At 48.2% G+C, this 24,293-nt stretch overlaps 1 long non-coding RNA gene across 1 annotated transcript; it reads right to left on the bottom strand.

Annotated features, from left to right (window-relative positions):
• Positions 1–1,120: 1,120 nt before the first annotated feature.
• LOC308608086 lies at positions 1,121–23,509 on the bottom strand. The gene is made up of 3 exons (XR_014014089.1): positions 21,629–23,509; positions 15,602–16,212; positions 1,121–1,434 (listed from the first exon to the last, which is right to left on the bottom strand). It is a non-coding gene; the product is annotated as an uncharacterized lncRNA (long non-coding RNA).
• Positions 23,510–24,293: the final 784 nt, after the last annotated feature.

Genomic DNA, 24,293 nt, shown 5'->3' with positions numbered 1-24,293 from the left:
TAGCCAGTGCGAGCTCTCGGCCGGGTCGGAGCAGGACCGGCTGCCGAGAGGCGTGGGCATTCACTAAGGCCTGAACCTCTGTCTGCCTCACTTTGCCCGCAAGTAAAATGGAGCCGGCAGCGGGGCTTACCTCACAGGATCTTTATGAAAATTGAATTAACATGGGCAAACATTCAAAACAGTACCTGGGGTATGGTGAGCAGGACATAAGTATTTGATCTTAGCATTTTCCTTTTTGTAAAATGTGTAAAATATAGTAGGTATTCATATTTTAGAAAAATATTTTTGTAAATTATTCCTCATGTGCTTATTACAGTTGTGTTCTTTGACTACATGCTTTTAAAACAATGGGAAAGTGATTATGGACAGAGGTCAGCAGTGCTTCTTGCATATCCCCAGCTTAAGAACCGCCCCCTCCTTTTCCTAGTTTTAGGTATCGTCCATGGATGAGCGTTCGGTTCCTTACAGTATTTTGCCGTTAAAAATAAATGAGTAGCTGTATGCGTGGGCGGTTTTGGTTTCTTTTTTAAATTTGTGGGGTGGTGTGTTTGCGAGTAAACTACTATCATTGGAATTGTTGGGCCAAAGGCAAGTGCAAGTCGAGTTGTGGTCGACATTGCCAGGGCGAGAGCCCCGCCGGCACCCCACGGGGCTTAGAGGAGTATGAAGTCTAGACTAACTGGCCAACGTCCACATAGCTCCTTGTGAAGGAGTTCCACTGGCTGGATTGAGAGGAAGCAAAGTGACAGCCATCCGCAGAGAAACGCAGGGGCCCCCCAAGTGGTTCAGGTCAATTCCGTCCAGCAAATATCTCTGAGGGCGCACTAACTTTCTGCTTGTAAAGAGGAGCATGTTCACGGCCCTCTAGAAACTTCACCAGTGGAGGAGGAGAAAGCAGCAGAGGGGCAGGAAGATGCTCCGCAAAGACAGGGTGTGGCTGGGCGCTGTGGAGCCCTGGGAGTGGGGGGAGAGCCCCTGGGAGGGAGCTTGGAGGCCAGGGAGGAGTCGCCGTGGGGCGGGCGCTGCCTCAGGAACAGTGACCCAAAGGGAGGGGCCACCTACCAGACCGTGCTGGCGTCCCTTCATCTAACAAGTCTACCAACTGGGATGAGGGAGAATTTCGAGTTCTTTATTTTCCTAAAAATAATCCAACTGTGATTCGATCCAAGGATTTGGGGACACTTAAACACATTGTTGCAGCCCCTCCCCAAAGGTGGGGTCCGCCGTAGCAGTGAGCTGGGGCAGTCACTGGTCACAGGCGTGCTGGTGCCTCCATGCCTCACCGGGGGCTTGCGGTGCGGCCAGCACGGGGCCCCCACGCGTCCTGAAGGCCGCTACACCGCTGGAGAGTGTGTCCCTGATCCTCTGGAGACAAGCTCAGCTTTGCTCCATCCAGGCTCAGGGAACTGTCTCTTTTTCCATGCTCCACCCTGTCTGGAACACATAAGATGCTTAATGGCATCTTTATACAACACATGAAGACTAATTCTATTTTCTATGCAACGATAATACTGGGGTGCGAAATAAAAACCAAACCAAACCCTGTCACCTTGCTGCAGACTTGGTAGAGGAGTGGGTACATTAGGGTGACCACGCAGACCACATGCTGGGCACCGTGGCAGGCGGTGAGGATGTGAAGTTGAAATCCCTGATTTTCAGGAGCTCACTGTTCGAGGCAGATATAGGATCGCAAATACACAGTGAGAAAATGGGGTGATGGCTATAAAGACGTACAAAATATGGAGAGGCCTGGGGCAAAAGCACCTCTCTGACAGATGCCTCCAGGCCAGCAGGCAGCGATGGCCAGGGCAGAAGAGGAGATAGCTTGTGTTTGCTGGCTTGTTTCAGATCTCCTCTCGGTCTTGGGCCTCCTTATCTTTCAAATAGGAATCGGAATAGAATCTTAGGATCCTGAACTAAGAGGTGGCCAGGAGCACGTGGTAAGCGTGGGACGGAGGGATGGGAAGGCTGACTGCACAGCCACCTGCAGGCACCTCATCCCTCCACTTTTGAAACTCTGTATTTGCCGGACAAGACGTGTCGTCATCAGGCTTCATCCCGAGAGCAGCCAGTTTGCAAGCCCACAACTCCTCACCCAGCTCCAAACCCTCTCTGTTCACCTGGCGCAGAGCTGAAGCCGAATCCGGCCTCTGTGGGCAGCATGCCATTAACTGTTAACTTCTCCCACCTGGTGGGGGTCTCTACCTGCAAAACAGCTCAAAGATGTTGTTCTGTGTATCCCTTGATGGGGAACCAGGACCCTGCCCCAAGGCTGCTCTATTGTTTCTCTCGACTCCCCCTCCCTTCCCTAATTAACAACTGCTTGAATCTGCCCCATGCAACTCATGGAAGGTCATGGAGGCTGACTGAAGCCTGTTTTCTATAATCAAAGAAATGGGGACACAGGAAGGATTTTGTGCCCAGGAGCCCCACTGGGCCCTGCTCGGTATCAAGGCTCTCTCTAACTCCACTCATGGACATGTTTACATTAATACAGATGCCCTAGCACGTCCCACCCTAGGTATTTATCAAAGATAAATGAGGGCTTCCCTGGTGGTGCAGTGGTTGAGAGTCTGCCTGCCGATGCAGGGTACACGGGTTCGTGCCCCGGTCCGGGAAGATCCCACATGCCGCGGAGCGGCTGGGCCCGTGAGCCATGGCCGCTGAGCCTGCGTGTCCGGAGCCCGTGCTCCACAACGGGAGAGGCCACAGCAGTGAGAGGCCCACGTACCGCAAAAGAAAAAAAAACAAAAGAGTTGTGGGAACTGCAGAAATGTAGAAACCTTCCCTGCCAGCTAGGAGCTTGTGCTCTGTGATTGAGGTAGGAAATACGTGTAAAAAGTGTTAGCAATCGAACATTTAAATGAAAACTCAAAAGACCCCAAGGAAGGGCCAGGTCATTCGCACAAGTGAACTTTGATGGGGGTCACAGGTGCAGGGAAATCACTGTAGCCTGAGCAGTCATAAGAAGATACTAAAATTCACTTTGGCAGGTGAGGGGGAAAAACATAGTTTCATAACTTAATATGGATTCTAACAGGGCAGACGTTTTCGGTAACATCTATTAGAGCCATGCTCCCTTTCCTCTAATGTAAATCTCAGAAAACAGGCACTTCAATCTAGAAACAAAAATGGTAAATCTCTAAGTCTCTCCCAGTTCTGGTGTCTTGAAATTCCATCCACGAATTCAAGGGAGCATCTCCATGAAGTCCTGAGTTAGTCTCAGCCTGCCCACATGACCCCACTCCTCAAGGCTCAGACCAACCCTCTCTTTATATGCTGATAACAATGACGGCTTTGATAATGACAGTGATGGTGTAAATGGCCAGCCTTTACTTACTGTTCACTGCACACCAGGCTGTGCTCAAGCACTCTGCTTGCCTTATGCTCCAAATAATCCTAAAAGGTCAATCCTGTTATTACTGTGTCTTGAAGATGAGGCCCCGAGGCTTCGAGAAAGCTCAGTAACCTTGCTGGGACCCCACAAGTAGGCAGACATGGATCCAGGTGTGACTTGGCTTGTCTGACGCCATCACTGCGTGTCCACCTCCCTGGGAGGCGCCCCCCTGAGAGGCCTGTTTTAGGTGATCCTCCTTCCCTCAGCCCTCCGGTGCTTGAGTCTTTACCAGTCACTAGACAATCACAGTTTCCTGTAACTTCTTTCAGTTACTTAAATCCCAGCTCGCCCTGCCCTCGACTTATAAAAACATCTCAGCTTTGCGTGAAGACCGTGAGGTCTCTGAAGGCAGGGACTAGGGTCTGACACTTTACAGAGCCCTGAAAGTAGAATTCTTGGTGGAGAGGGGAGGGAGAGGCTGGCTGCCCATCCAGCCAACATTGTTTCATCTACACAACACGACCACAGCTGGAACACTGGGAACAGGTCCCCTTCAGAGTCACCTCAGATATGGTATTGAAGTTGGCTCGTCCTCTGCATGGTTATTTCCATGCTGGCATGTGCTTCTCTTGGTTCTATGTTGCTTTCTGTGAGATCCAAGCAATGGGATAAACTTCGATAGATTGTTACAACCAAGAGAGAACGCTGCGTGGAGCCTAATCTGTCCTTGTAGATAAGGCCACACCTTCAAGACTCAGCTGGGGGAGGAACGGCAGAGCTGGAGCCGAGCCTCCCATGTCAAACATGGTTTTCTTCCCCTAACACAGCAGATGGTCTCTGTGTCTGCTGTCCTCTGAGCCTGGAAGTCCCAGATCCCTCTTCCCACGTCCACCAAATGAGAAACCACCACGGGCTGGGCATGGTCGCTAAGGTGTCTGTAGCCTTTTATCAACAGCATTGCTGGGCTGCTCTCTGACTGGCCCAGACTTCCAGTCACCTTAGGTCACCCTGGTCTCCTGCCCATCATGACTCTGTCCCTCTGCTGAATGGGGGACGACTGACCATACCCTCCTGGGAGGAAGCACAGAGGTGCAGCCTCTGGGTGAGATGAGCAAAGTCTATTAAGGGGACCCTTCTTTGAAAGGAGAGGCACGAGCAGATCCTCTCATGTCCAGCCATGAGAATTTTCCGAGTTTCTGGTTAGGGTCACTAGTCAAATGAAGGCAATGTGCCACAGATGCCCCGTCACCAGGGCTACAGTAAAAACCTAATAAATGGAAAACAGCAACATTGCCTAATGAAAAACTGGGTTTTTCCAAGCAATTTTGTCAGCAGAAGTTTACTGCTTTTTGATAGCATTGAAAATAAACAGGGGCTTCCCTGGTGGTGCAGTGGTTAAGAGTCCGCCTGCCAATGCAGGGGACACGGGTTCCAGCACTGGTCCGGGAAGATCCCACATGCCACAGAGCAGCTGGGCCCGTGTGCCACAACTACTGAGCCCACGTGCCACAACTACTGAAGCCCACGCACCTAGAGCCTGTGCTCCACAGCAAGAGAAGCTGCCACGATGAGAGGCCCACACACGGCAACAAAGAGTAGCCCCTGCTGGCCGCAACTAGAGAAAGCCCACATGCAGCAACAAAGACCCAACGCCACCAAAATAAATAAATTAATTAATTAAATGAAAAAAAAATTTTTTTAAGAAAAAAGAAAAGAAACAGAAACAATAGAAAGGCAGTATTTTAAATACACCTGGGTTTTAGTAAATCATTATGGTAATGTGCTACATAATTTTGGAAAATTAATTCTGGTTTGGCTATTAGCAATAAAATGATGAAATGGTTAATGGGCTCCATAATCATTCTTCCAATAATGTCTGGGAGAAAATGAAGTTAAAGCAAATCTAATTTAGAAAAGCAAGTGGAATTCAATGGTTGAAAATGTCAACAGAAATGATTCTCATCTGTTGGAAAAAAGTGTCTAATGCACACGTGGAACTATATAACCAGAACACAGAAATTTAGCTTCTCTGTTCACATGAAAACCTCAGCTTCATCTGAAATGCTGAGGATGACAGGACAGGAAGAGGATGAATTCACGCCGATAGGGAGTCTGCATCTGTGGGACCGAGTTGATAAAGGCAGCCACAGCCAGGAGAGTAGGTGTGTACGAGGGCCAGAATTTGTTTCTGTGCACACCAGGACCCACACTCACAGAGATGTCTAAACAGAGGAGGCACTTCCTGGCCCCGTGACGGCTCACCTTTTTTTTTTCTGCTGGCCCACAGAGCTTCCTTCCAAGTGTCTCAATCCACCTCCAAGGACAGGGGAAGCAAAGAACAGCAAAAATACCAACAATTTTGCTCAGGCTTTGTACAAATGCTCTTTGCTTTTACTGCAACCTGAAACCCAGAGCAACGTAAGTGACACGAGCCACAGATCGGTGTAGCATCACTGAAAGCCTAACATTTGAGGAGTACGTAAGGTATGGCACATAACTGCCTGCAACTTCTCTGCTGAAGTCATTCTTCCGAGAAGAACTTCTCTACTATGTCTGAGTGGGCAGAAGTGAAGAAAAGCACATGCTAGAGTGAGGACCATGCTTAGGCAGGGAGCCCAATCCCAGGTGCATATTTTACAGATATAATGGGGAAACCTTGAGGCACAACCAAACCGAGGAAGGAACTTACACGTGTCCGGAGCTGTGGAGGGCAGTGGAGGGTCCCCAGTGTAGCTACTTGGTTGGGACTTGGTGAGGTTTTGTGCACAGCTGGGGTCTCTCGTCTCTGTGACCCATGGGTCTGATGGGTAGGCAGCTGCTGCTGGAAATCCCAAGGATTAGTGTGGCTGCTTAAGTGACCCTGTCAAGTTGCCCCAGTGATGCAGCAAAGTCTAGAGGCAGGAGCTTACCTTCTGTTTCTTGGCTCCACTGCCTCATGTTGACTTGTGGCAGCAAAATAAATCAAACATTTACCCTTTCTTCTGCTTCTCATTCCAGCTCTAAAACTCCTACTTCTTTTCAAGGCAACGTGGATGCTCTAACTAGTGCAAAGTCACATACAAGGAAGTAGATAAACAGAAGTCAGGGAGATTCATATTTCAAGATATTATCCTTCCCTACCGGGAATAAAAGTGTACTGATGGCAAATATTCAGCCAGCGTTCTAAGCCAGAGAGCCTCATAGGTCCATGGAAATTGCATGTATTTTAAAGAAAAATCTTGAGAGGAAAATAAATAAGCTACTTTATATAGACGTTTCTCCTTTGACTGAAGGACAATTGTGCTGTCTACAATAGTCGTTAGAGCTATAAAGCCTTAAAAGGGCATTTATAAGAAGGAAACACAGACTTGCTGTGATTCCTGCTGTTACAAGTGAAGTGCCCCCTTGCTCTGCCTTGTCTCATCCTGGGATGGAAGGAAAATTGCCCGGTAGACAGTGTCTGCACAAGATCTTGTGAAAGCTGGGCCTTCAGGTGACTTGCAAGTATCATTCGTTTACATATGGTGGCGCTTCCTACCTTATCAAGGCCCCACTCACAGGTTGCCTTCTCATTAGACCTACCTTTGGTATTTCAGTTAAAGTTGCGACGTCCCCCAGGCACTCAGAAACCCCCTCACACTGGTCTATTTTTCACCCTTATTAATGTGTTAATAAATTTATTAATTTATTAATTACCCCAGCATGTAAGCTTCACCAGGGCAGAATTTTCTTTTTTCTCTTTTGTTCACCAATGCATCCCGGCTCCCAGGACAGTGCCTGGTACATACTAGACCCTTAGATACTTGCTGAATAAATAAATGAATGAACAAATCAATGAAACACATCCTTCATATAAAAAATGTTAAATATGCAGGTTCATGTTCTAGACCAGAAGATTCTACTGATGTCACAACAGAATTGAAGGAATATACCAGGAGGGTTGGTAAATGGAGATATTTCCAGATTATGTTGCTTATTCACTTGATAAAGTTTGATGTTACTATGGCCTGAAAGTTTGTCCCCTCAAAATCCACACGGTGCACTCCTAATGCCTGATATGATGGCATTAGGAGGTGGGGCCTTTGGGAGGTGCTTGAACCCCGAAGGCGGAGCTCTCATGAACGGGATGCGTGCCTGGTAAAGCTACCATTGTCTGTGCTTTGCCTGAAGCTTTTCCTGTATTAACTAGAGATTCAAGGTGGGGATGGTGGGAGAGGATGAGGAATAAGGGACATATGAGCACAAACAATAAGAGTCAGAAGAAAATAAAAAGACAATAGAAGACAAAAAGGTGGAGCAGGACAACACAGCTTGCGGTTTATAAAGCAGACAGCACACATGAAAAGATCAAACACTCGCGTCAGCTGCTGTTGGTTAAATAGGCTGTAATGGACTACCTTGGGAAATCTATGTAACACACATGACATGAGTACTATGGAAAAGGAGACCAAGAACCAAACTGTAAAAAATGGAGTCCAAGAACCACACTCTAAAAAATGGGCAAGAATGTCTTTCTAAACTTGTTGCTTAGAAAGGAGACAGATTTTTCAGTTGTATTCCTCTTTATCATATTTTAAAATTATTGATCACTATTATTTTATTACTGAAACAATACAGTAGATGGAATCTACTATACGCTTAACGAAAAATAGAAAATACAGACAAGTGTAAAGAATAAATATCTACAAACCATCCATAATTCCACCACTCGGAAGCAACCACTGTTGTTTTTAAAAGAAGCCCTGTTTTTAAGCCTCAGATAGCTATGCAGGAAACGTTCACCTTTGGAAGAGGGAAGGTCCACCATGGGGCACATGTGCCGTTAGTTGTGTTCACGTGTTTCTCTGCACACGGCCCTCAAACTACTTATATTAGAATCGTCTGGTGCGTTTATTTAAATGCAGCATCCCAGGCACACGTGTGGCTTCTTAGTCAGAATTTCTGGGGCTGAGGTCTGGGCAGCTGCTAATCTACAAGCTACTCAGGAGATTTTAAGGCACAGTACAGTTTCAACTGCTGGTCCAGACGAACATTTCCCAAGCTCGCCAGGATGTGTGCGCGAGGATCACCCGACGAGCTTGTGAAAGCTGCCGTCCCATCCCCATGAGATTCTCTTCGCTTTGATCATGGTAAAACCCACACACTTCTGTTACCCAAGATCATGGTAAAACCCACACACTTCTGTTACCCAAAGTCTTTCCGGTTGATTCTCTGCAGCCAGATTTGGAAGCCCCTGCTTTAGATCAGTTGTTTCCTATTTTTGTTAAGCCCTCAAACGCTTTGTTCCAATGACTGGGCTTTCAATTAATGTGTAAAACAAGCGAAAGCAATTACTGTTTGAATCAGAGAAATCTGGGCAAAACTTGTGCTCTCCGCGGTGCCCAGAGGGCTCCCCATCCTGCAGCCTAAACACCGCTGCTGGGTGGGGGAGACCCCGCGGGTGACGGCGCACAGGGCCCGCACTCTGTGGTCTGCAGTTGTCATGTGTTTGATGTTCCACAGGGGACACAGCAGAGAGGCTGGCATCTCATAATCAACCCACGAACTTTCACAGAACGGCTGAGGTCTAAGAGGGGCAAGGCCCAGTTCACACAGACGTCCACTGCGTGTGGAACTCAGCCCAGGGTCAGCGCCAAATGTGACACAAGGGTACAGAATCAAAACGCGATTGCTCCTGCTCTGTGAACACTGTGTACGCATGGAAAACACTTGCTCGACGTCCTGTACAATGCTGGTCTCTGAGCGCAAACAAGGGCTATTCCAGGGAATGGCATCAAGGGAACAACCGCAATTTCTAAAAAAAAACTAAATGTTAAATTACCCTTGCCCGCTTGACCCAGTGTCAGTTCCCCAACAGTGCTTTTCACAGTGGCAACAGGAAAATGGTAAAAGTATTTCAGACAGTATTTTGGTTAAGAAAAGGGCAAAAATAAAAAGAAAATAGCGTTCTGCAGCAGGGCCTTGCCCAAAGTGCAGCAAATCAGAATTCTCCGGCTCTTCCGGCTTCCTGGGGTTTAATTTAACCTGTGCTTTGGCATTCCTTCTGCCCGCCAGTCTCTCCAGAAGAGGTGAGATGGCTCAGTGAAATTTCATGCATTCATACCACCCGGGTTAAGGTACAGAAAACCACATGCTTTTTCTAGCAACTACAGGCATTAATCTTGACAAAGCCAGTGGAAAGAGGTCTGTATTACATACTAGATCCCTCTCTACTTCCTCAGATGTAGATCCCTCTCTACCTCCCCATAGGGAAGGATGGAACATTCAAATTTGGGGTAGTTGAAGGAGAATTTAGTAAAGGGACTATGTACACTGGTGTGGACAGGGTTTAGGAAACCCAGGAGGGACAGTGTAGTCCCTGGGGCTGGGGAACGTGAACGCCAGTCCTGTGTTCACCCTGGGTGAGCAGAGTCAATGCCAGGGAATAAGGCCACAGAGGTGGGACCGCCTGAGCTACGCATCCATCCCTGGTGAGAGGGAAGACCTCCTGATAACCCAGGAAAAGCGGTTTATGGTTATGGAAACATAGTAACGTTTCCTTATCGCTGATGAGTAGATGCCACAATACTGTTTATAGTGGATTTGCATGTGAACTTCCATTCTTTTTACGGCTCTCACAAGGTGGTTTGTTAAATGTATGACAAACAATTTACCGTTTAGAAGTGAGACATAGGAGAGGCAGTTCCCCTTAAACAAGGTCTCAGACGTGCAGTGTTTTCCGCTGGAATCCCGTTCGTCGGAGCCCTGTCGATAGGACGTGCATGTGGGGCGAGCTGGTGAGGCAGGAAATAGATGGCCCCAGGCTGAGCAGCTGGAGTCCATCCCCCTGGACAGATACTCCAAGAGGAAGACAGCAGCAGGAGGGAGGAGGACCTGAGCCCAGCGCAGATAAGAGATAACGAGACCTCATATTCCTCATTCTCAAGGTCAAGGAGACTTCCCGATTACACACGTGCAGAAAGGCTCCTGGGGGTCAACAGGAGGGGGCGCCACCCCATAGTAGGTGATGTCAACCTAACCGTAGGCCTCTGTGCTAGAATCCATCTTGGCTAAGAGATGCATGCACACACAGGGCAGGACCTTGAGGTAAACCAAATACAGACTCAGAGCCAGACAGAGCAAGATGATTGGCCAGAGGAAACCGGGAAGAACTGCCGAATATAAGTGATTCAAACTACCACGAGGGCGCGACTCTCTGAGTCCATCTATGTGTCTATCCACACGTACTCTTTTTCCTCCTAATAAATACTTTACTTGTTTCACTGCTTTCCGTCTCTGTGGAAATTCATTTCTACAAAGCCGAAGGGTCAGGGCCTTGTCACTGGCTGCTGGTCTAGTGGACAGGATTCAGCGCCCTCACTGCCGCGGCCCGACTTCAATCTCTGGCCAGGAGCCGAAATCCTGCCTCAGGCTGCCTCAGGCCAAGGCCACCTGAGATCAAGACGTGCAGTGTTTTCCACTGGAATCCCCTGTGCCTAGGAGCCTGGTCCAAGGGACGAGGGTGCATGGGGGCAGGCACGTGGGTTTAGGGGGCAGAGGCCTGGGGGGCAGCGTGGGTGTGGGGGACAGGGGGCGGGGACGTGGGCATCGGGGTGGAGTGTGATTACAACTCAGGTTTGAGGGTGCCAGCGACTGGGACCGTGACCTTCACAAGAGCCTCTCAGTTCTGTTTTCTCCCCACCTCAGGCGAGACCTTGGGTTTGCCCTGTGATCTCAGTTCTCTGAGGGGTCTAAGAAGCATTGTTGATTGTCAATTTGTTCGCTTTTTACTTGTAAAACCACAGGGGTGGCACCATCCAGGCTGCTTACCTGCCAGCCTGGACCCTGGAGACTGGCAGGCCACGCCCTGAGCTCAGGCGCGTCTCAGCTCCGGGCCTGGGGACTCTGGAAGGCTGTACATTTGCGTCCTCCTTCCTGCCTGCAGGTCCGGCCCTGCACAGCCCCGGGGCCCCACCCTGCTCCCCTACTGGCCGCCTGCTGTGGGTCCTGACTGTTGGGCGTGCAGACAGCCTCTAGAGCTAGAAAAAACAAAGACGTGGATTCTCCTCTGGGCGCCAGAAGGAACCCTCCCCTGCCAACACCTAGTAGGACCCTGACCTCCTGAGCTGTAAGATAAAGGGGGTTGATGATGGGGTGGGGGGAACCAGGTGGGAGAGGAGGAGGCTGGGCGGCGGGCAAATGCTCTCCCTGCGGGCAGCTCCCACCTGCAGCAAGCCCACCCGTGGCCCCTGGGGCTCGCGGCTTCCTGGGCTCTGGGTTGGACCGTCGGCCCCCCTCTGAGGGGGCAGACTTCTCAGCAGAGGCCCTTGGCCGCTCAAGCCCTCGGCATCAGCCAGACCATCCGTCAGGGACAGAGCCCCTCCTGGGCCACCTGCTCGCACGCCCGCCAGCATGCTGTGTGCCTCTCTGTTCACCCGGGTAATCATTCACCCTCCCCTATGGGCCATCGCTGCAACGTCTCCTGGGGAAGAAAAACAAATCCACTGGACATAAATAAAGCAAAAGCAGATTTTTTTAAAAGAAAAAAGACCACCCTGAGGGCTGTCAGCAGCAGCTTCATAGGTCGGTTCACCAGACTCCAGAGGCAGCTTTTGGGCTTTGAACAATCCCCCTCGGCCCTGAGATGAGGGTAAGACGCCCCCGCAGAGAGCACAAGGCTGGGGGAACAGTTCTTTCACCGTAGACTCCTGCTAGTCTTCCTTCCAATCTCCAGTGGGAGGACGGGGATAAAACCTAAAAGTGTGAGGTAGGCATTCCATCCTTTAAAATGAGCGGATAAATAAAAATCCAGACTTCAAATGAGTTTGGAGCACTAATCCACCTTGCAAAGGATTCTTAACAAGTCTTCAAGCAAATGGAGTTAAATCTAATTAGGCACAGCTTTAAATATCACTGAAAGCAAAGGCCCACGTTCCTGACTACAATAAATGACAGTGAGGCATCCGGCACTATTTAAAACACAGTAAGTGATTGTATTTAGCTGCACAATGGCCGAGGGCGGGGGCAGGGGCTGGGGTGGAGTTCAGGCTGGAATGCTCGCGAGGGCGCAGGGTGGCTTTAAATACAGCTCTTGTGGTTGGGATTAACAGATACACACTACTACATGTAAAATAGATAACCAACAAGGACCTACTGTGTAGCACAGGGAACTCTACTCAATATTCTGTAATAACCTATAAGGGAAAATGTGGTGCTTCAAGGACAAAGGACAGCCCAGCCTGAAAAAGTTTGTTACACACCCCACCAGACTCTCTCGCCCTCCGCGCCATGTTGCGAAGGGAACGAAATTCCTGAGCCCACCTGGGCAACGGGACTGTTCCTCTCTCGTCCCAAATAAGGAAAAGCATCTGCCTTGTCCCACTCCTACCCTATAGAAGGAAGGTATATATATGTGCCTTGACCAATTGAGAAAAGAAATTTTCACCTCGGACCATTCTTTTGTTCTCTGGCTATAAAAACCGACTAATAGCACACGTTCAGGGTTGGCTCTCCCGGACTACTAGGAAGTTGGCCCGCTGTTCTGGCAGCAACCATTCCCTCTAATAAATTCCATCCTCTGCATTCAGCCTTGTGTCTAGAAATTCTTTTCCAACCTGCATTTGGACCACGACAGAAAAGAATCTAAAAGGAATATATATTCAGTTATATACATGTAACTGAATCACTGTGCAGTACAACTGAAACTAACACGGTATTATAAATCAACTATACTTAAATAAAAAATATGTAAATAAATAAAGTTCTCGTTCTGAAGGGTGCTCGAAGCTGAGAGCTTGCACACCAGGCTCAGCCGTAAACCACATTTTGGAGGCATGTGTCGTAAGGACCCTCTACTCAGCGTGGTCCAAAAATCAAATGTCTTTCACGTGTGGCCCCTTGTCTACGCATGTACCTAGATGTATTTGTGATAATAAAACACACATTTCTGAAATGTTACTGAATAAGTACCTTTTTGTCATTATGCCCTTTCCCAATACACAAAAATTCTGAGTACAAGGGTGGTCCTCGGCCTTTCTTAAGTAGCCACAGTTTATTCCCCTACAACACTGACTGATCTTATTATCCTGTAGAAACTAGGTGAAAGCCCTTTTGTACTTTTATTTTTATTTATTTATTTATTTTTGCGGTACACGGGCCTCTCACTGCTGTGGCCTCTCCCGTTGCGGAGCACAGGCTCCGGACGCGCAGGCTCAGCGGCCATGGCTCACGGGCCCAGCCGCTCCGCGGCATGTGGGATCCTCCCGGACCGGGGCACGAACCCGCGTCCCCCGCACCGGCAAGCGGATTCTGAACCACTGCGCCACCAGGGAAGCCCCCTTTTGTACTTTTATAAAACTAGTAATTTGTACAAGCACAATTTCAGTAAAAAAAAATTGGAGGGGGAGAAAAACAATAAGCCATAGTAAAGAAGTGATTATAAACTGTCATTCTTAGATCATATAATCTGACAACAACCAAACCAGTACAGACTCCGGTGTTGGTCCTGGGTCTCCAGTTTTTGTTTTGTTTTGTTTTGGGTTTTTTTGCGGTACGCGGGCCTCTCACTGCTGTGGCCTCTCCCGTTGCGGAGCACAGGCTCCGGACGCGCAGGCTCAGCGGCCATGGCTCACGGGCCCAGCCGCTCCGCGGCATGTGGGATCCTCCCGGACCGGGGCAAGAACCCGCGTCCCCCTCATCGGCAGGCGGACTCTCAACCACTGCACCACCAGGGAAGCCCCCTTTTGTACTTTTATAAAACTAGTAATTTGTACAAGCACAATTTCAGTAAAAAAAAAATTGGAGGGGGAGAAAAACAGTAAGCCATAGTAAAGAAGAGATTATAAACTGTCATTCTTAGATCATATAATCTGACAACAACCAAACCAGTACAGACCCCGGTGTTGGTCCTGGGTCTCCAGTTTTTTGTTTTTTGTTTTTTTGCGGTACGCGGGCCTCTCACTGTTGTGGCCCCTCCCGCTGCAGAGCACAGGCTCCGGACGCGCAGGCTCAGCGGCCATGGCTCACGGGCCCAGCCGCTCTGCGGCATGTGGGATCTTCCCGGACCGGGGCACGAACCCGTGTCCCCTGCATCGGCAGGCGGACTCTCAACCACTGCACCACCAGGGAAGCCCTAGGTCTCCAGTTTTTATACTAACACAGGTGCCAGGAGTTCTGCCCGCCCCACGACCTGGAAACAGCAAACGCTGAACATGTCTGTGTCATTTTGACATTTCTGGGAATATTTCATCTTGAATAAAAAGGGGAAACATGAAATAAGAGATGCTAAATCCTACATAGCTTTATCCAAAACCCAAGAGAAAAGCAAAAATACATTTTTAAATATTTCTATTATAATCACTTTTTTAAACTGGAGGGTGTAAACACCAAGTTGGGCATTATTCAGAAACGTGCTTGGGCCTGACTGGCTGAAGGTTAGGTCAGTCTTAGCTGCATTTTCACAGTCAAACCTACTGTTTCACACTCAAGTCAGTGTGGTAAACGAAATATTCAGGAAGAAAAATCATAGTATTAGTATTAGTTTCCTACTGCTGCTAGAACAAATTACCACAAATTTAATGGTTTAAAACACGCAAATTGATCACTCTATGGTTCTGGAGCTCAGAAACAGAAAGGGGTCTCTCTGAGCTAAAATCAAGGTGTTGGCAGAGCCGTGTCCCACGGAAAACCCATTTCTTGCCTTTTCTTGCTTCTAGAGGTTGCCCACCTTCCTCGGCTCCCGGGACCCTCCCCCTTCAAAGCCAGCCCTGACCACCAAGACTTCCCTGCCCCCCTCTCCCTGGTTCCTCCACTCACTCATAAGGACCCTGATGACACTGGGCCCACCTGGGTGATTCCGGCTGACTGTCCACCTCACGGTCAGCTGATAAGCAACGTTTACCGCTTAGCCTAAGGTAGTCGCTGTTTCTGGGGATTAGGACTTGGACATCTTTGGGGCCTTACTCTGCTGCCCACAGATGGTTTACTGGTCTTCACAGACAATGGTTCTGCACAGGCAGATGATCCTGTGCCTCCGTCCAGTATGGGGACAAAGGCACAAGCGTTGCCACTGAGCCACCAACGCCTCCCACTGGAAGCAGGACTGTCCCGACTTGCGCCATCTGTGAATTCCACCCCACTGGTGCTCCAGGCTCCCACCAAGAGGACCCCTGCATCCCCACTGCCTTGTCACCATCTACTCAGCTCGCGCAGGCATTTCCTGCTGGTGCCCCTCGACCCTCGGAACTCTCAGTCCAGCCCCTCTGTCCCTCTGAGCCACTGTCACAGTTACAACCTTTAATTTATTACCAAGTGACTTCAGGTGCACCTCTCCGAGTTGGACTGTAATCTCCATGGGGGAGTGCAGTTCTGTTCTGTTCCGCATGGGAGCTGTGACACAGTTCTAAGAACCCGCACTTAGATGGTGCTCTGGGAATGTTTGCTGAAAGAACGAGCCTCCCACTGAAAGAAAATAAGATGGGAGGAGCTTTACAGAGGACGGTGAACAGCTGGTGACGCGGGTTTGATGACTGAAGCTGACGGGTTATCAGGATGCAGGATCTACCCAACAGTGCCTCTGTTTTCATCAGTGGAAACTGTTCATGAGACGGTGGTGAAGGGGCCAGACCGACAGGCTCAGCCCCAGCTCGCCCGCCCGCGGCAGACCCTTAACCCCGTGCCTCCTTGTTTTCTCTTTTGCAAAACACGGTAGTGGTACCTGCCCCACCCTCTCCTCCCCCTAGCAGTGTAGTGATGGCTGAGAGCACGGTGATCAGTCTTCTTCGGACTTGGGCAGAGCCCGGTGCACTGTGAGTGTCCCCGAGAGCCACACACTGTCCTCGTCAGCACAGCTGTCAGAAGTCCCCACGCCGCGCCACAGCACAGCCATCATCCGTGGACCGGCCAGGAACTGGAGTTCACTCGGAAAAGAGGGATGGAATTGTTTTTTAAAGCACGTCAAGGTGGTTTATATAATGTCATTTAATTAACCCTTCAAAAAAGGACCTAACGTCAAGAGTCTCTAAACTGATCTCTAAGGGTCACTAGTGAGCAAAACGGTGTGAGGACATCGTACCTAACACGTCCTCACTCCTTAACCTTCGTTTTGCTCACTAGTGACCATTAGAGGTTTAGGGATTCCTGACCCTAATTTAAGGTCCATTTCAATAATAATAACAAGTCGTCAAGAGTGAACAATCTATTACTTCAAGAGAGGTGTTAGTAAATTTGCTGAGTGGAAATGAACTCACTAAATCATCAGCCCTGGGGACGGAATGAACTGCCCTGGGGCGGGGGAGCCACAGCGGCAGTCCACACCTCATGGCAGATCACAGGGGCCTTGGGAGGGAGCAGCAAAGAACTCCCAACAGTTTCTCCTGTTGGAGAAGCATGAGGAGAGATGATTCTAATTAGAAAAGAACAAAATGCTGAAGGTCCCATACGATACAAGATACCGCATGTAGGGCTAATTAGCCCTTTAAAGAAGAAATTACCTGCCTAAGCAGTAGACAGTGAGGGCTAACTTCATAATAATCATCTCTGACTCTAATTGGAGAGCTACCCTTTGGAAGCAGAGCTCAGAGAAACAATTTGCAGATAACATCAAAAGAGATTTAATCATATGCCTTCCTATTTGAAAATGTTAGCTGCCGCTGTGCAGACATATAATCACTTATCTACCACACGAAAGATAAAAACTCAGCACACCCACTATTTCTTCTCTGCAAAAAGTATTTTTTCTCTGATGGCTCGTTTTCTAACCAAGAAACTTACTGCTTATGTGGTGGCTTATTTTCTGCTGCTAAAGTATTAACTGTTCAAATGTCTTGAGGTGAGAATATGGAAAAGCGGACTCCCGGGCTCTCTCAACGTCACTGTACAGGAAGCTGGGAAATGGAACCGAGTTTTACAACTTTGGGAATCAGGGGCAGGAGGGGAAGGAGCTAAGGAAGCATGAACGCCCAGGGTCTCCCGCACCCCAGGGTCGCCTGCCCCTTGCCCCATCTGAGTGTCCTGTCCCTGCCACACACCGAAGGCACAGAGCAGGGCAGAGAAGAGAAAGCGGTGGAGTCTCGGGGACCCGTCATGCATCAGGGATGAGGGCCTGGGCAAATCCATGCATCGCTCGGCTGGGGATGCCTACCCCTGTTTGAACTGGCCGTGGACCCTGGCTCTGTCCCAGAGATAGGGGTGCTGGGGGGTTCCCTGGGCTGATGGGCCTGAGAAAGGGGAGCTGAGACCCCTCTCACATGGCGGGAGGTAAAACTGAAGGCCAGTCTGCGTGCTAGTTCTTTGGCCTAGGACCCAGCCTTTTAGCTAAGAGTCGGCCAAGGAGAGGTGGGCGGGGAGGGTGTGGCCACCGTCATTCTGTGTGAGTTAGGGGATCCTGCAGGGGACGACAGCAAACCCAGGTGGTGTCCTGGTCTCTCTGCAGCTCAGCCCTGTCCCTGCCCCCACGGGCCTTCAGGACCAGGCTGGCTCAGCAGACCCGCTTCCCTCAAAGATGAATGCTGATTGCCCGGAGTCAGCTCAGGGCCAGGTGGAGACATGCTGCCCAACTGGGCGGGGAGAAGATGTTAGGCAGATGGGGAACGTACAAGAGCCATGAACGTGAGGGACAAGTGCGACAGCCAGTTATCACTACTCTTCTCAACAGTGCACTGGAGAACAAGCCTTTGCAGTAAAATAAAAAATAAAAACTGTGAGTTATAAGGGATGAGAGAAAGCAAAGCTATCATTTTCTTGCAGATGATACGATTGTCTACCTATAAAATCCAAGAGAATCTATGAATAAACTACTCAGATTAATAAAAGTTTAGGGCTTCCCTAGTAGTGTAGTGGTTAAGAATCTGCCTGCCAATGCAGGGGACATGGGTTCGAGCCCTGGTCCAGGAAGATCCCACATGCCGCGGAGCAACTAAGCCCGTGTGCCACAGCTACTGAGCCTGCACTCTAGAGCCCGTGAGCCACAACTACTGAGCCCGTGTGCCACAACTACTGAAGCCCGCGTGCCTAGAGCCCATGCTCCGCAACAAGAGAAGCCACCACAATGAGAAGCCTGCGCACCGCAACAAAGAGTAGCCCCCGCTCGCCGTAACTAGAGAAAGCTCGTGTGCAGCAACGAAGACCCAATGCAGCCAAAAATAAATAAATTTATAAAAAATTAAAAGTTTAGCAAGATTTGCAGAGGACAAGAGCAATGCACAAAATTCATATCATTTCTTTACAGTAGCAATAACCAAGTGGGAATTATAATTTAAACTGAGTCATTCATAGCCACAGCAAAATCTATAACATTCATAGTTGCAGCAAAATCTAACAAATGTGCAAGATCTTCACAGAGAAAACAACAAACGTGTTATTAAAAGATATAAAGGAAGAATTTAATAAATGGGGGAAAATTTCATGGTTAGAAATTTTATTCAATTTCGTGGATAGAAAGATTCAATTTTGTAAGTGAATTCTCCAAAATCTTTAAATTCAATGAAAATTCAATCAAACGTCCATCAAAATATATGGGGAACTTAAAAAACTGATTTTAGAGAATATGTGTAAAGAAATAGCTTAAGAAATGCTTGGGGGCTTCCCTGGGGGCTTCCCTGGTGGCGCAGTGGTTAAGGATCCGCCTGCCAATGCAGGGAACACGGGTTCGAGCCCTGGTCCGGGAAGATCCCACATGCAGTGGAGCAACTAAGCCCGTGCACCACAACTACTGAGCCTGTGCTCTAGAGCCCGTGAGCCACAACTACTGAGCCCGAGAGCCACAGCTACTGAGCCTGCATGCCACAACTGCTGGAGCCTGAATGCCTAGAGTCCACACTCTGCAACAAGAGAAGCCACTGCAATGAGAAGCCCGCACACCGCAACAAAGACCCAACGCAGCCAAAAAAAAAAAAAAAAAAGAAATGCTTGGAATGATACACTACCTGGAATTGGCTTCCAAAGAATCTGGGGCAGGGGTGGGGGTACCAAGGGCGAGGCATAGATGAAAATAGATCGGGCATGAATTGATGATCACTGTAGCTGGGATTGGGCTATCCCATTGGGTCTACTTTTGTATGTTCAAAATTGTCTATAATATAAGGATAAAAAAGTTTGAGAAGGAAAAATACCAAAAACTCTTTTTTTGAGAAAAAGCCAAATTGGGAGAATTTACAAGAAAGTGAATATATGAAAGGTGCAGTCATGAAGATTGCGGCAACAGTACAGCAGTAGACAAACAGACCACAGGAAGAGGAGAGCTCAGAAGCAGTCCTGTGTGTATCGGGGAGTTTGGTAAGCTGACGGTGGTGGCGTCACAGGTCAGTAGGCAACACGGACATTCAATATAGAATGTGGGGAGACTGGGTCTCTCTATCGGGAAAACCTGTTAAACAAGATTCCTGCTTTACGAATAAGACAAAGTAAAGCCTAAACGTGACCAACCAAAAACTAGTAGGATGAAATATAGGTAATATAGGATTTTGTGATCACGAACATAGTGTGAAAAGAGGAAGGGGAAGAATAATTAAGACAGCGCGGTGCCACTTAATGTAAAGTAACACTTTCAAAAATAAGTGTGTATAATGGACACATGTACATATGTAAATTTTTTAAAAAGGAATATAAAAATACAAACCACCAAACTGTTTACCACCGGGTGAGTGAGGACAGGCCTCTGTGTTGTCTGTAAAGGATTCCTGAGCTCTATCTATGATGTATTTTTTTTTAAATGGATTAGAAACAAGTATGACAAAATATATAGTTAAATATATAATTAAATTTGGGTTATGGAAACACAATGTGTTTTGTAAAAATTCTTTATACTTTTCCTGTATCTTTAATTTTTTTTCAAAATTGCAAAAAGACAAAGAAATAAGAAATCATTCAAAGAAATAACATCACTAAACAAACAGAGCCAAGACAAGCTCTCCTAGGAAAAAAGCAGAAGGAAGAGCTGTCAGGGCTCCAAGGAGAGACTGCAGGACAAGGACAGAGGATCAGGAGTGGACGAAGGAGGAAGAAGCCGGGAGGTGAAAGCTCCAACAGAAGCCATCAGAGGTAGGAGAAGCAGGTGGGAAGTGCTGTCCTGGACACGGGGAGCAAAGCTGAAGTCACTCAGGATGCTGGGCATGCACAGTGCAAAGCGGTTAAGTGACTCGGGGGCCAGGGAATGATGTGGAGACGATGGGAAAATAACGTGTGTATAACTGGTGCTCCTAAAGAAAAAAACCAGAAGAAATAAAAGAGGAAAAATTAAAGATATGAGTGCATAAAGGTATCTTTAAAAAATGAAAAATTTTTATCTCTTGGTCTTATGTTCCAGGAAAAAATAGTGATACAAGAAGATGGATATAAAATACCTTGATTAAGTAACTCAACTTCAAGGAGAGAGAAAGACCCCTGGTTTCCAGAAGGGAAAGTATAAAAGGCAGGAAGAGGTCCAGAAGCCAGAGCCAGGGGAAGGGACTGGGGGCGCCAGGCAGAGGGAGGGGGTCTGTCATAGCCACTGGCTGGCTCACACAAGAGGGCGGGGTCCTTGTGGGCCTTGGGCAGGGACAGAGGTGATCCACACCCAAGGAACCAGCTGAAGGGAGCTTCTCCAACGCTTAATAATGGGTCTGAATGCCCTGCATTGGATCAAACTCCGTAGGAAAGCTCAGGAAGGGCCCCTAAGGGGCACCAGCTAATCTTTCAATTACTGACAAGACTGGACCAGGGAGCTTAACTGATTTTTCCAATACTCCACAGCTGATTAAAGAGAGCCAGAACTCCTTCTAGCTTTTATTGAGTTCTTAATCTGCTGCTCTTTGTTGGAAAGATCAAATGTATAATATTTGTAGTTTTCTCCATTTATTTTGTAAAATAATATATTTTAAAAATATTTTATATCCATATATTTACACATAGATTATATATCATATAAAACATTTATATAATATATAATATAGAACTATATAGAATACTATATACTATATATAGTATAGCTATATATTATGGTTATAACATATGTAACTATAATACTATATACTAAATATTTTACACTCAATATATTTTATATACAATATAGTATACACTATATTGTATATATAGTATTCTATATATTATATAGTATATATGGAATATTTAATACGTTCTATATGTCATATACCATATGTAATATATATTATAATTACATACTAAATACTAGAAATACAAATTGTTACAGAATTACATAATCTGCTACAGAAGCATACATACATACATAACTATATATATATATATATACATATACATACATAACTATACATATGATAACCTAAAATATATAACGCATGTCATACACACGCATAACTGAGAACAATGTCAGCGGCTCACCTGGTGGTGCCCTCCTTGCTGACCCGGCCAGAGGGCATTTCTGCGTCTGCATCTTCTTCCTTCTATTCTTCAGCCATCTCAGGACCTCCGATCCCTCCCCAGGAGGCTCTTCCGCAGCCTCCTGTCTCCCAGGGTTACACTAGCTCCATTCGTGACAAGACCGCGTTTGTATTTTCTCATTTATGGCACTTCTTTCTCTTTCCTACGACGTTACAGTACATCAAGCTTGGAGCACCGTTTCCCCAGGGGTCACTCCCCCGTGGCCTCTCCGGTACATTCTGTGGCACTTGGCACTCGACCACATTGTGCGGATGAGGTGCAGACGTTGCTTCTCCTCTGTGCCTTCGGAACTGCGCTTCACAGGTTGAGAAAAATCTTACTTAAATAAACTCTGTGAGGCTGGGATTCAAAGCAGGAAGCAACTGCGGCTGAAACTTCCTTCTGGACAATCATCTGTTTAAACAGCAAGAAGTAGCCTGTGAAATTGAAAGTAAACTCAAAGATGCCTTTGGACAATGTATCAAAGGGACTGAAAACCAATCCTGCTTAGTCCTTCTAAACGGTGCCTGAAAAGACAACGAATCACCCCAAATTGAGGAGGTGTACATTGGGAGCAACGATATATATATTTTCCCCCTTTTTCTCTTTTTGTGAAAGTGTATGTGTATGCTTCTGTGTGTGATTTTGTCTGTATAGCTTTGCTTTTACCATTTGTCCTAGGGTTCTGTCTGTCTCTTTATTTTTTATTACTTAAAAATTTTTTTTCATAATATTTTTTAAAAATTTTAATAACTTTATTTTATTTTACTTTATTTTATTTTACCTTCTTCTTTCTTTCTCCCCAGCAGGAACGCAACCTGCCAATTAGAGAAACATAAGACAAACACAATCTCTTGGGGCTGCGCGGTGAAGGGGGACACGTGTATTTAATGAGACCTTCGAAGGGGAAGCCAGTTACAGACCTAACATCTCCGTGGGCAGAACAGGGAGAAGCCAGCACCCCCAGGGGAGAGAATGCCAGGAAGTGCCAAAATTACGCAAACGGTACGGGGGAAGCTAAAAACAGACCTTCACAGTTAACCTCCTGTAAGGAAGCCCATGGATCTCCTAACAGAATCAACACAGTTGCCCTGCCAGGCACCTGAGAGCATCTGGTCTGAGGTGGGAGCAGCCAGCCTCAGCCGGGCGCCGGGCTCCTCCTCCAGTGTTGTCGACTCCGGGCACCACGTGCAGTTCGGCTCCTGCCTCTGACTAACGTCCCTCCCCCCTCCCCCTCCACAGCCCTGACACCCACCGTTCCAGTCCCTGACCCCATGAATGTGACCCTTTCAGATGCCCCATGTGAGTGGGATCATGTGTGCGTGTCCTGTGATGGCTCATTTCCCTGAGCGTATGTCCTCCAGGTTCATCCATTCCACTGCATATTAAGAATTCCCTTCTTTTCCGGCAGCCTCGGCGTGTGCCGTAACCTCCCCACCTCCCCCCTTATCACCAGTGTCAGTTCTTGTTTGGTCGTATCGATATGTCTTTGGCTCTGTTACCTACATGGTGTTGTAGAACGTGGACTTGAGTCTGAGCAGTGGGCGTGGGACTCCGAAGGAGGTGCTGGGTCCAGGAGGATAAGGTGCAGGGGGAGTCAGCTCATCATCGGCAAGGAGACGGTCACCAAGGAGACGGTCACCAAGGAGACGTGAGGAGGCAGGCTCGGCCCTCCTCACCTTCACCCAGTGGAGCGCCTGGGCTGACAGTCTGGTGGCTGCTCCACCTTTCAGACCCCAGTGTGACGACCGGCTGGAAGCTGCTGTGAGATTAATTTTCCGATTATGTAACTTTGTGGAAACGCAGAAGACCCTGGACAGTCACTTGAAGTGAACATATGGGCTGTGACATCTCATCTATGAAGTTCGTAAGCAGAAAACACATGGCTTGGGAGCTTCAAGATGGCGAAGAGTGAGACGCGGATATCACCTTTCTCCCCACAGATACATCAGAAATACATCTACATGTGGAACACCTCCTACAGAACACCTACTGAACGTTGACAGAAGACCTCAGACCTCCCAAAAGGCAAGAAACTCCCCACGTACCTGGGTAGGGCAAAAGAAAAAAGAAAAAACAGAGACAAAAGAATAGGGACGGGACCCGCACCAGTGGGAGGGAGCTGTGAAGGGGGAAAGGTTTCCACACACTAGGAGCCCCTTCGCGGGCGGACACTTGTGGGTGGCGGAGCGGGGGGAGCTTCGCAGCCGCGGAGGAGAGCGCAGCAATGGGGGTGCGGAGGGCAAAGTGGAGAGATTCCTGCACAGAGGATCGGTGCTGACCGGCACTCACCAGCCCGAGAGGCTTGTCTGCTCACCCGCCAGGGCGGGCGGGGCTGGGAGCTGAGGCTCGGGCTTCGGTCAGAGCGCAGGGAGAGGACGGGGGTTGGCGGCGTGAACACAGCCTGCAGGGGGTTAGTGCGCCATGGCTGGCCGGGAGGGAGTCCGGGAAAAGTCTGGACCTGCCGAAGAGGCAAGAGACTTTTTCTTCCCTCTTTGTTTCCTGATGCGCGAGGAGAGGGGATGCAGAGCGCCGCTTAAAGGAGCTCCAGAGACGGGCGCGAGCTGCGCCTATCAGCGCGGACCCCAGAGACGGGCATGAGACGCTAAGGCTGCTGCTGCCGCCA

Source organism: Mesoplodon bidens, assembly GCF_964165515.1.
Source record: "Mesoplodon bidens genome assembly, chromosome: 20".
Taxonomy (NCBI): domain Eukaryota; kingdom Metazoa; phylum Chordata; class Mammalia; order Artiodactyla; family Ziphiidae; genus Mesoplodon; species Mesoplodon bidens.
This window is presented reverse-complemented; position numbering and strand designations above follow the sequence as displayed.